The following is a 12030-nucleotide window of genomic DNA, read 5'->3' as shown; positions in this document are numbered from 1 at the left end:
CTCTGTGCTTTTGAAGTCTCATGCAAAGGACTTAATAGAATGTGTTTAATCTGCATGAAATTTTCAAAAGTGTGAGAGGTGGCTGGTTAGGTGTGTTTTCAAGCATAAAGAAATTTCTAATATTTTCTCCAAATATTTAACAATAAGATTATTTGGATTGACTAAGTCCTGGAGAAGTGAGGGAGGAGGGAACAATGGAACAGAGTGAGAATAGGGAAAATAGTTTCCTCTTCATTAGTCATTGCTTTCTTTTTTAAATCGTTATTGTATTTTTTCCATTACCATTTATTCCCCTTGGACCCCCTCCCCCAGCAATCACCACACTGTTGCCCAGGTCCATGAGTCCTTTTGCCTTTTTGCTCATTCCCTCCACTCCTAACCTCCCCATCCACTAGCTGTCATCTCTCTCCATTTATGAGTCTGTCTCTGTTTTGCTTGTTAGTTCAGTTTGTTCATTAGATTCCACATATGAGTGAAATCAAATGGTATTTGTCTTTCTCTGACTGGCTTATTTCATTGCTTTCTTGAAAGAGGCCAAGGAGAGCTAGCAAGTGATCTTGGCACATGCTGTTGAATTATTTTGGTTGATGGAAACTTGGAATTCTGGAAAAACTCCAAGTGGATGTAAGCACTTTAGGGAATTGGATAGTACATGAAATATAACCTAGAATAATGTGAAAAATAATGGATATTGGCAAAAATAGTTTTGAAACCATTCTGTACCCTGATGGGCTCTGATTTTGAAAGCTCCTTTGAGGAAAAATGTTTAGGAGTCATCCTGTCTATCGTGGGCTCTTTGGACTCTCTGCCCAGCACATGTCAGCAGTTAAAGCCAGAAATAAGATGCCAGGTGCATTAAGAAAGGGATAGGAAATACTTAAAATATTATAAATTAATGACATGATCGAACTGCACTATCTGGAATGTGGTCTCCCATTCCAGTCGCTTCGGTTTATAGCTACCTAAGATATATATTTAGTTTGTATAAGCATATATCTGAGAGACAAAAGAACAGCTTCAGAAGTTGCCTCTAGTATTTAAACTTGGTAAAGCATAATATATTGGTCAAATTTTCTTAGCTTTTAGAAAGAGTGCTCTTTCAAACAAAAGACCCACATGCTTATATTTTAAAAAATAGATTTACATTTTCTGAACCTTTAATTTTTCTGGCCAGAAATTCCAACTTTACATGTAAAATGAGTCCATTAGTGTTCAAATGCTATCAGAGTGATTGCCCTTATTTTATGTAATGTGTATCTTTGTGCAGATTTTTTTTATGGGTTGCTTTTTATTTTCTTTTAAGATTTCAAATGTTTTAGTCACCACTTTCTGAGTGAGTTCAACTCTATGTTTCCAAATGTGAGTCTGTCAGGAAGCATAGCCTCTAATAAAATTGCCCTTAGTTTAAATTAGAATTGAGTTGAGTGGTATTTTTTGTTGTTCAAATGTACAGAGGTTTTGGATTTCATTTTCAAATCATTTCTTGTCTCAGACGCATGTCTGAGTGGTATGGAAGCATCAAGTTGAAATAGTAAAAATTTGTTGACTGAAGATTTTGTTGACACGACATTTAGATAATTGAATGGATTTCTCTGACTTAATCTGCATACTTGGCATCGGGCGCCCACAGTCTGTATGGATGGACTTTACCAGTACCAGGTATCAATCTGGAGCTTTTTCATGAGTGATAAATTATGTACTGTTAAAGGTCAATAGGATAAATTATGTTGCTGTATTTTTAATGAGGGTGTAATTCTAAGCCCACTAACAAAACTAGTAACCATGCAAGTGGATATAAGGCAAAGTGTAATCAAATCTTACATTTATGGCAGATCATAGCATTAATGTCTCAGTTTATGTCCTTGCTTCCATGTATTGCTACTATGGCAACAGGAAACTAAAAATATCCAATATGTAATAGACCTTTATTATAGAGTTAGATTTTTTCAATTGAGTGTTTCAAATTCTTTAATGAATAATATCATAGGCTAAAAATACTGGTGTCTACTGGCAAAAGCCACAAATGTGTTTTGAGGACAAAGACAAAAGCACCAGAGTTCATAAGCCAGATGAGTAAGGACCTACCCACCTTGGGCATTTACCCAGTTACTGGTTTCTTTGCCATGAAATCAGTCAAAAGGACGAGGATACCCAGCGTGCACATACCTGGCCAGGGCCAAAGCAAGCTCTCACCTTCATTCAGTTTTATTGCTCTTTGGAATGTATTTGATTTCTCTCAGGTTTGAGGTCAGACCCTAATAATAAGAAAATAACAACAGTGACCAAAAAAACCCCACAAAGATCTGTCACTTATAAAACACCTACTTACTGTCTTTTGGTTTCAGTGGAAAGATGAAAAACTGTATAACACAGTGTAAAAGACTATCGGCAGTTTTGTAACCTAAAGATTGTCTTATAGCCCCTCTGTCCCTCCGTTTCCTCCACTGAAAAATTGGGATTTTTAACATTTTAGATTATTGGGATAATAAATAATAATGCCTACAGTGTCTTCTATATTCTGAGTTCTTTACAAGGGTTATTATGATGCTCTGATCATTTTAACTCTCACAGAAGCATTGAAAGGTTGTTATTGTTAGAAAGGGGATTAGGTGGCATAATCGAGACTTGTAGCAGGGTCTCAGGTCCAGACTTCGGTGATGTCCACCTGACACTCTTGCATAACATGCAACCAGACCCTAGAAAACAGGAGACCTGCCAGCACCGTTCCACAAATGGACATTTAGGTGCTTAGTGGAGACAATAATTGGTCACCAGCTTGATTTTTCTCCATTTTATTTTCTGTAAACAAATATTGCATAAATTTGTTCTATTGGAAAATTTAAAAGGGCTTTAACAAGGTGTTTACAATGTGGTAGGCATTTTTCTAAAAGCTACATGTGGATTAAATTATTGAGTCACCACCCCACAGAGTATTTAAGTTAATTTCCCCAAATTACACAAGAAGACAGAGACAGAGTTTGACTTCTTTGCCACTTCACTGTAAATAACTGGAGAAACATTAGAGTCCTGGATATGAAGACTCAATATTAATAGGAATCTATAAATTCAATGTAGCTTTAGTCTATATCCCAACTATATCAATATGTCAACAGAACTTGATGAGATGATTTTAGATTTATTCAAAAAAGAAATGTTCAAGAATAGAAAACGAAGAAGAAAATAGTGAAACTTGATATACCAAATAGCAAAGCATACTATAAAATCTATAATGATTAAAACATTGCTGACTTTGGATGATAACAGGCAAATGGGTAACAATGGCAGAAGAGATTTCAGAAACAGACTGGCATAATTTTGAAAATCTAACATATCAATGTAGCATTTAAAATCATTTCAATTTGCAGGAAAGGGAATAGTGAATTCTTCAATAAATAGCATTGGTTTAATAGCTATAACATAGGGAAAAAGGTTCAACTGCTCACTCATAAGATATAAAACAAAATTCCTTATGGATGAAGAAAACTAAACATAAAAATAGAAAACCATGAACATATTAGAAAAAATTGGGATAATATTTTTACAATTTTGGAATAAGACCACATTACAATGAAATATATGGGCTATTAAAGAGAAACTAATAAATGTAGTTATATATATTTTTCCATGGCATGATTTATTAATTTTAACAAAATATACATTTATATTGAATTTTTAGTCTCTCCTTAGATACTGCTTTTTCTTTGTTTTCTCTTTGATCCACACCAGCCCAGACCTTATGATGTTGCCCTGTTTCTACGTGCTCACGGTCTGTCCTCAGTCTGATAGAAATTGTTAAAATGAAAAATGGATAACCACAAAGTACAGTTTTTTAAGACTTAATAAATTAGCATACATAGGGACAGACAGTTCCAAAATTTCTAAATAGGTGGGGTTTCCATGTAAATTATAAAACAGAAGTCAGTCAACAGGGTTTACCCAGCAACTTAAAAAATGTTTTAAAAGTTAGCAACACAAGAAGCAAAAATTAAGAAAGCCACCTCAGGAGGTGTCCGATATACTGTGCTAAACTTGCCTGGTGCCTATAGAAAAGAACTGGTTTGTATTAGATACCCACTGTGTATGTGCTGACCTGAGCTAGAACACTGTATATCCTCGGTTTCTGACGATCTTATTAAATAAGATAAACTTGATAAAGGTAGATATAAGTTCCTCTACTTGGATTCTTTCTTCACCAACATGCCCAAGAATAGGACCACAAGAAGTATTCATTAACTGTAATATAAATAAGTCAGGAGTTTCTTGTGTCTGCCAGGAAAAATATGCAAGGCACTGATTGAAATATGGAATATATATATATATATATATATATATATATATATATTCCATAAAGATTATATATATATAATCTTTTCACTTTGTCAAGTTAAACTTGTATGCCTTGATCTAGGTCTAAATATGGCAAATCAAAAGGGACATAGACTAACTAAAATGCATTCTGAAAATGGTATTTAGATCGGCCCAATGGCCTTGATAATGGGTAATTATTTAACTGATATTTATGAGCACTTTGATGGGTCAGTTACTCAGGGAAGCTATTGAAGGTAGAAAACTCCTCTCTACAGACTACTCTTAGCACCTCCCTATGCAAAGCCTTCCTTTGACTTCCACCTTGTGCAACTTGAAGATTAAATCCCATTCTATAGCTACAGTGCCCTTCAAGCTCATCTCCCATGGTGCTTTTCTGAGCATGTGGCTTTCCTGCTCCCTTTCCCTCCCTGCTCTAGACACACCAGGCTCCTGGAAATTCCTTGAGCACCTTGAGTATTCTCCAGCCTTAGGACCTTCATCCCTCTGTTTGGTATACCTTTACCCCAAATATCAAAGAGCTTGCTCCTCTCCTGTCCTTCAGGTATCTTCTCAAAATCTCCCTATCAGCAAGGACTTCCCTTATCTTCATACATAAAATTCCAACATTTCATTTGCACTGACGTGCGTACTCCCTAAACTCATAATCCTACTTTAGTATTTTTATTACCATCTGACTTACTGTGTATTTACAAGCATACCTGCTATCTGTGTGTCTGTGTCTTTCAGTAAGATAGAAACTTTCTTGGGACAGGGATTTTTGTCTGCCCTGTTCACTGCTGTGTCTCTAGGATCTACAGTAGTCACTGGCACACAATAGAAAAATTACTCAATAAATACTTCTTAATAGCTGCATGGCCAAAGAAATCTAAATATGAATGTCATGCACTCTCCAGAAAATCAGAGATTAGTAGAGTATCTCTGCATGAACAAACACATCATGAAACATGAGAAGACCTCGAGAGGTATGCCTAGGGAGTGATGCAGGGGAGAGAGAAGCAGGGAAGGCTTTAATTTTTAGGAGGTTTTGAAGAATCGTTATGCCTGCCTTCTCAATTAGATGGTTGAACAACCCAGTGGGTGGGGAGTCAGTGTGGGGAAAAAAGCCACTCAGAGCAAAGGGAACAACATGTGCAAGGCCCTTGGAATGTGAAACAGCTACCAGGCAATTGAGTATGACTGGAATGAGTGACAGAAAGTGATAGAAATGGAGGCGCTGGCCAGATTATTATGAAGTCTTTGATTGGTGTACTTAGATGTTTGGTTGCATTCTATCGTGAAGGCAGTAGAAAGTTCCAAAGGAATCTTAAGCAAGGGAGTGATATGTTTAGAATTCCATATTACAGAGAAGGAGGTATGGTATGTTGGGTTTGTGATTTGGAAATTTAAGTGGCTAGATAGACCTGACACTTTAGAGAACAAATCTGGATGAAAATGGTAAATGAGGTGTTTATTCTGACCCTGGGAGTTTGAGGTGTTTTGGGGCCATTCAGCAGTTCTGAGCAAGAGGCCATCGGAAGTGCATGTGTGTAGAGTGAGGGACCCCAGAGGAATAAAGGTTGGAAGCTTGTGAGTGAGACGACCCCGGGAAAGCATCTGAGAGAGGACATGGAGCAGAGGACCAGAGGACCGCGGGACTGAAAATGTTTGACCCAGAAGATAAGAACTGGAAACAGTTACTAGTAGCTGGAATTTTGCTATGCTATGAAAAGTGCAAAGTGGGTGTCATTGATTTCCCCAGCCTTCAGCGGGTGAGCTAGGAATGACAGAAAAAGCCTTCAGTGCAGTCTGTATTAGTCATCTGTGTATTCTATATAAAAATGTATCCCAGGCTTAATACCTTAAAACAACAATCAGCATTTACCTTACGGTTTCCATGAGTTAGGGAGTCGGGAGTGGCTTAGACGGGCCATGCTGGCTTGGAGTCTCTCACAGTTGCAGTCCAGTTGTTGACAAAGGCGGGAGTCACCTGAGGGCTGCCCTGAGGAGAATGGCCAACCTTAAAGTGGCCAGTTCACGAGGCTGGCGAGTGGCTGCTGATTGCTGGCACGAAGCTTTATTGGTGCCTCCCCAGTATGAGTATGGGCCCATCCTCAGGGCTGAATGTCTTCATGCAATGGCACCTGGCTTCTCTAAGAAGCTGTGACCCATGAGATAACAAGCAGGAAGCTGTACTGCCTTTTATGACTCAGTCTCAGAAGTTATCCACAGGCACATCCACAACATCCTGTTGGTTGCAGAGGTGAACCCTCTTCCATGTGAGAAGGTGGAGGCTACTAGTCAACACAAAAACCAGGGGGCAAGGATCATTGAGGTGACGCAGAGGTGGGAGGGGCGCCGTGGGGTCAGCCATCATAATAGAACCATCCAGTGTCAGGAATACGCTGCTTTGTGGGAGGTAAGTTTCTGGTCATTGAAGGGACATGAAGAAGCCTGGAGCTTCGAGAACATGCTACAGTTAGACTAGACAAGCTTCCTCCTTTTAGCCCTGTCCTCTTGTGATTATTTCCACTGTCTTGGGGGAAAAAAAAAGACGACAACAGAGAGAAACGGAGTTGAAAACACCAAAACAGTGTTCATTTTTATAGTAAAAATATTTGATGAGCTACTTGAGGGTTGACTCTGTCGATGAAGTGAGCCTCAAGGTTAGAGCAGACCGAAGCATTCCCCGGAGGAGAGATGATTGGCAGCGCGCCCTGGAGGAGACCGCCCAGATTTAAACACTGAGAACTGTTTAATTAGCCTAACTTCATTCAAGACCTCTCAGCCTAATTTTCATTGTTTGTATTACACACCATAACATCTTTCAGTATCAGCCCATCTTTCTGCAGCATCAAACCCCAAGACTCTGAAACAGTGTTTTTAGATAACCTGCCAGGCATTTCATTCCTTAAAGAAACCAATTATATACGAAATTAATAATTAAAAATTATAAATAGAAAGAACAAGAAAACATGCATACTCCATGTCCTGCGGGTAGATTTTTGCCTGGTGTGTAGGGAATTAGGTGCAAAAAAATCTATTTATGTTAATGGGCATCGCATGTCTAATTTCTCATGCACCACACCGCCGACTTTCCCCTTGTGTCTCTGTCAGTGCATGGGACCAATGGAGAGGGGAAGAAAAGTGAATGATTTATTTGATGGTCTGTCAATCATAATGGCAACCGGAGAAATTCCAAAGCTGTTTTTAACCTCTATAGAAACAGTTAGTTAGACCATATGCTTTTTTCTTCCTGCCAGATGCTGTCATTCATCAATTTCCTATTAAGAAAATGGGATTCTGTAAAAACATCTGAGGTTTTTTCTCATTTGTAATAGATATTCCACAAAATCAGATTGCAAACATATTCTGCTGCTTCTTCAAAATAACTTCTGACACTTGGTAATATTCCTATTAATTTTTACTGACTTTTAATGGTGTTTCTTACGTGTGGTCACCACATTATTCAAGAATATTATTTCAAAATTACCTTTACCTCAAGTTTAAATAGATTTGTCTATGATTATCTCAGGCGATGAAAAAAGGTAGAGATTAAATGTCCATTGGAAAAATCGGTAACCTAATAAAACACCCACCTTTTAGAGAGTAAAGAGAGATAATAAAATGTTTGAGAATTAAAGTAAGCAGCGTGAGCCAAGCGTTGATTACTCAAAGATGTCAAAGAAGTGGGGGGAAAAAAACCCCAAAATGATGTCGTTCCCCTCCCCCCATCTACCAAGTAGAAAATTGGTTTTCTCAGAAGAAATACTTAATTGCTATAAAACCCAGGGTGGATTTGTTTCTTTGCGTGTTTATTGTCAAGGATGAAGACACCTGCAAAACCGGAGGGCTCTCTTTCCCAGGGACCCTTTCATCCTGTACGGAGCAGCACTATGTCTCCAGGCTTCGCAGGGCTCTAACAACAATAGCATTTTGCTTTTTCAATTTGAATGCTCGGAGGTAGTTGGAATATATTGACACTTGCCATCACTTCTAACACAGATTCTCTTGAAGTATTCTTATGCTAACACTAGTGGCTTCAGCTGTTTGCTAGTCAGGCTGAATTCACTTAGCAGACCAGCTAACATGCAAGTTCAAGGGAAAAGAATATTGTTGCATAACTTTCGATCTGCAGCATTTTGCATTGCCTTATTAATAGGAACTGACTCTTTGACAAACCCTGCAAATAGCTTATAGAAAAGAGGAATACTCTGAAATCCAAGGCAAATTTCGTTCACTAGTTAAGCACTGATCAAAATTCTGAGTTTTCTCTGGCTGTCAGCCAGGAAGAAACACACAGGATCTGCTTATTGCACAAAGATTTTGGTAGAAAGCCACTCTTAAAAAAAAAAATCTATAACTTTACAGCTGTCAGACTTTGTTGTATCCACTCCAGCCTAATATTCTCAAGTCTAATTTTTTAAAGGTCACAAACGAGCTCTAATATAGTTTTTAACATTTTAATTTTCCCTTTTCGTCCCCCGCTGTTTTTTTTCCCCCTGCTGGGACGGCTCCAGTCATGAAGGTCAGGGGAATGATAATGCTGAGGGAGTTCTGTCTTTTTATTCATAGACCAGGTAGAGAGTTCATAGAGCCATAAACGCGCGCGTCCATCCCGTGGCTCTGCTATTGACCCCTGGCCCGTGCTGAAGATTGTACCTTCTCAGGGGAAAACAGATGATGCACTTTGCAGGTAGGCAGAGGCCTGGAACTCGCTTAGCCAGACACTGCCAATTTTCCTGAATGATCTCTTGTGATTGGATTTCTCATATGAATAGACTATTTGTGAGGACACCACTGAACTCTGTTTATTTAGGAATACGCCTTTGACAAGAACAGCTGTCTTGGAGTTGAGAAGGTTAGTGCTTTATCGGCTAATGCAGGTTCCCAGTCAACCGTTGGCTTAAAACACATATTCATCCTGAGGAAACATCGCTGTCAGTTTTTGGCACCAAAACAAATTTGGGGTGTTTGATCAAGTTGAAGCCATTAAAAAGATATAAAATGAACAATCAACGAAAACCCTTATTTAAGTTCACTGTGGCTTGACCTGTACCTGCCACAGGTTCTAGTTCTGTAAGGTGACCCAGAACAGTGAGCCAGTTCTTTACATATAAAAACAGTAAATAGCCAAGTTCCCTCTTGTAATCCTGTCTTAATTGGGGCCATGGTGAGAATTTGGATAGAAGGGAGCGCAACAGAGAGACAAACCCTGATTCTCCCTTGACTTAGGGAGAAGGATCTTCAACAGGTCCATGGGGGTTGAAGGTAGACGGAGCCAGAGGCCCACCTCCAGGAGGCCTGGATGTAATGTTCTTACTTGTTTATTTTTTATCCTCACCCAAGGACATGATTATTGATTTTAGAGAGAGGAAGGGAGGGAGAGGGAGAGAAACATCGATGTGAGAGAGAAACATCGATCATTTGCCCTTTGTATGTGCCCCAACTGGGGACCAAACCCGCAACCCAGGCATGTGCCCTGACCAGGAATCGAACCAACAACCTTTTAGTTTACAGAACTATGCTCCAACCCCCTGAGCCCCACCGGCCAGGGCTGAACGTAGCAGTCTTTAAAACTTCATGATTAGAAGCATGATATTATTTTCAAACGCAGTTGCACAAAAAACAGTATTAGTTACAGATACACAGAGTCTGTGAAACAAAATATTAAAAAGGAGCTACTACTTTTAAAAATATTATTTTGTCTTTCCTTTATTTTTAATATACTTAAGTGCCTTAAATTTTCTTAGATGGCATCTGTCTGAGCCCTCTGAAAGGTTTAGTGTTTAAGACTGGTTTAAAACAAAGCTAAAGCACCACCAAGAATATAGCTCTCAGAAGGTCCCCTTGACCCTCACAGCTTAGAATGGACCCATCTCCCTGTTACTCCATGTCCTGACCTCTAGTTAGTTTTTAATCAGCTTAGAATTCTCCACCCCAAACCCTATCCTTTAGATTTTGTTTTTGCCTCCTGCCAAGATCTAAGAAGTCAGCAATCTTTTATTTATTCTTTTTAATTCAAACTACATTGATTTTACCTGGTTTTAACCCCTTTATTTCTATTTCTGCTCCAATACCCAAGTCCCCACAGCTTCACATCTGAAGCCTTTTTAGCTAACCACTGGTTTTTCTTCAGGGTGCCCAGGCAAGTCTCTCTTTTTCACCCATCTGTTCTACTTTCCTAGGCATATCATGACACACTCTCAAAAACTGGGTGGCTTAAAACAACAGAAGCATATTCTGTCACAATTCTGCCCTCTAGAAGTCTGTATTCAAAGTGTCAGCAGGTCCCTATTCCCTCTGAAGGCTGTAGACAAGGGTCCTTTCTTGCCTTTTTCTCCTGGTGGCTTCGAGTAGTCCTTGGTACTCCTTGGCTTGCAGATGCATCACTTCAATCCGTGCATTTACCTTTACATCTCCTTCTCTGGGTCTCTGTCTCCTCTCTGCATGTCTGTCTGCATGTCCTCTGCTTTCACGTGAATTAGTCATTGAATTCAGGATCTACCCTCATTCAGTGCAACCTCCTCTTTACTAATAACGCCTGCGAAGATCCTGTTTTCAAATAAGGTCATAGACCGAGGTTGTGGGTAGGTTTGAATTTTGGGAGAACACTTCAACCCACTCTACCATCCAGATGTCTCTCTGAGTGACCTATCAGGGTGACTAGCATACCTAGGAAGACCGCAGGTGCGGTGGCCCACCTCTTCCTGTCAAAGATACCTGATAACCTGACGGATGTGGAAACTACAGCAAAGGCCTGTAAAATAAAAAATGTGAAAGTAGGATTGAGAGAGACACAGAGACAAAATGGTCTGCAAGTCTTCTCCGGAGAGCCTCCTACTTCCCCAGCCAAAGGCTGTGCTGCATTTCACACTTGTTCCAACATAGTCTCTAGCCTCGCCATGACCCAGGGCACAGGAGAGCGTGCCAAGCAGGGACCGGAAGCTTCCGTAAAAACATGACACACCTTCTTGGAGCATCCGGTATATTCAATTGTAAGTTATTGAAAATAATGTTTTATGTTAAATGAAACATGAGTACTTTTCAAACATTTAAGAAGTTTAGTTTTTAATTAGTAGGGCTTCAATGTTTTTCAGTACTCAGGAGGCTCATTCCCTCTCTCCTGACATGAAGGTGACTTTACTGGAAAAGTCTCTATTTATTCTGTATGACCACAGTCCGATTTATCTCAGCATGCTTGCAATGTAGTAAGACTTCAATACAGATTTTTTTGGATTAATAAACCACTCTAAGAAATTGCTTTGATTCCTCTAGTCCTAAACCAGGAAACTGGTCCAGAGCTCTTCATTTTTAATAGAGGCCCAAGTCACTTTTCTGACACTTAAATCTCTCTGCACGCTCATCTTCCACCATCTTCCCTGAACTCTTAGCTATTACTCCGCTGCTCAAACCAAGCAGGATGAGGTGCTTCTGCCTGCAGAAATCCTTTCTACACAGAACTGGAACGCACAGCATTGTAGAGACTGATGGTAGCAGTGTCTTAGAGAACTACCAGAGACGAATGATTTTACCATTTGCTGTTTGTTCTATAATCCAGTAAACCCCCTACTGTAGACTCAGACTACGAACAGTAAGGTGCACACAACTGTCTTCTAAATGATTCTCTGCTACTACCTATCCCTCCTCTTCCTCCCCTCTTTTTCCTACTCTTTTATTTTCTCCACTTCTTCTTCTCTAGTCTCACTTTTGCTTTTCCTTCAT

Source organism: Pteronotus mesoamericanus, unplaced genomic scaffold (assembly GCF_021234165.1).
Source record: "Pteronotus mesoamericanus isolate MK-2021 breed Mesoamerican mustached bat unplaced genomic scaffold, CSHL_Meso_final contig_2, whole genome shotgun sequence".
Taxonomy (NCBI): Eukaryota; Metazoa; Chordata; class Mammalia; order Chiroptera; family Mormoopidae; genus Pteronotus; species Pteronotus mesoamericanus.
The sequence above is the reverse complement of the archived record's forward strand: the minus strand, read 5'-3'. Positions refer to the sequence as shown.